Consider the following 1,460-nt stretch of genomic DNA (forward strand, 5'->3'; position numbering starts at 1 on the left):
TGTTTTTGTTTGTTTGTTTGTTTGTTTTTCTGTAAGACAGAACGGCATGACCAGGGAGTAGAGAAAAACACAGAGGTTTCACAGACGGTTAGGCTAGAGTTCATCAGAGCCAGGAGGAGAGAGCAAGGAGAGATGGAGGGTGAAGAAACAAGGACGAAATGAGGCAGGAAGCATAAGAACTTAGTTAGCAGGACTATGAGAGGGAAGTAAAAGAGGGGAACCAAAGAGGGAACTGAGTGTCAGGATGGAACTGTAGTTATGGAAACAGGATTTCACCCCAGAGAAATAAAGTAGACGGATAAGGAGCTTGGTGCATCTAGAGTTGTTCCTGCCCTGAATGCCTGACAGAGCTGTAGCTGTATTGATAGAATTTTGTCTTAGAGGAACAAGGTTAACATAAGAGCATAGTGTACGTAGAATTTTCCCTCAAATATCCCATGCCAGATGTAGCAAAATCCCCAGACCCTGGGTAATCCATAGTGATTGTCAATGACAGTCATAGAAAAATCAAGGGAGTCATAATTCTTGAGAGTTCAGATCTGGAGCAAAAGACATACCAGCAATGTACAAAGATGAAGACACAAGAAATAAAGGGAAAGAATGGTGCTTGGGCTGAGAATCCTGTGCACATGGATGGAGTCAGCAGCCTCTGGTTCAGCTTCCAGGCTAGATCAGGAAAGCAGATCTCAGCACAGAAGGACCAGAAGAGCATAAATTCTTCCAGAAAACCTCGGGGGAAACCCCCGGCAAGAATGCTGCTGAAGGTCGCAGAGAAACCAGGGATGGTAGCACCAATCAGGGCCATTAATATGTAAAAGGATGTGGTGCCCCTGGATGTATGGAGGTCTTGAAGACACCTAGGATGGGGTCATCTGGATCCTAGAGAAGAAGAAAGAACAAATGAAAGGGAACTCTGGATGTCCTCCAAGGCAGTCATTCTGAAGAGGAGCTGGGAATAAAGAGGGTACAACTAAGAGAGAATTGTTGTGGCTTGAGTGTTTATTTCCTCTTGTTCATTCATTGAAATCCAGTGGGGTGATATTAGGAGGAAAGTCATGTTGGGCATGGTGGTGCACACCTTTAATCCCAGCACTCAGGTGGCAGAGGCAGGTGGATCTCTGTGAGTTGGAAGCCAGCCTGGTCTACAGAGCAAGATGCAGGACAGCCAAGAATACACAGAGAAACCCTGTCTCAGGGGAAAAAAAGAAAAAGAAAAAGAAAAAGAAAAGAAAGAAAGAAAGAAAGAAAGAAAGAAAGAAAGAAAAAGAAAAGGAAAGGAGGAGGAAGGCCTTTGGAAGATAATTAGGTAGCCAGAGCAAGAAGCTGAGAATTCATGAAACACCAAGAACAAACTGGAAATGGTGTGAAGCTTGCCTCCCATGACATGTTTCCTCCAAAAAGGGGCATACCCTAAGCCTCCCCAAATAGCACCACCAATTGGGGGTGGAGTTTAGACACAC

Source organism: Onychomys torridus, chromosome 15, assembly GCF_903995425.1.
Source record: "Onychomys torridus chromosome 15, mOncTor1.1, whole genome shotgun sequence".
NCBI lineage: Eukaryota > Metazoa > Chordata > Mammalia > Rodentia > Cricetidae > Onychomys > Onychomys torridus.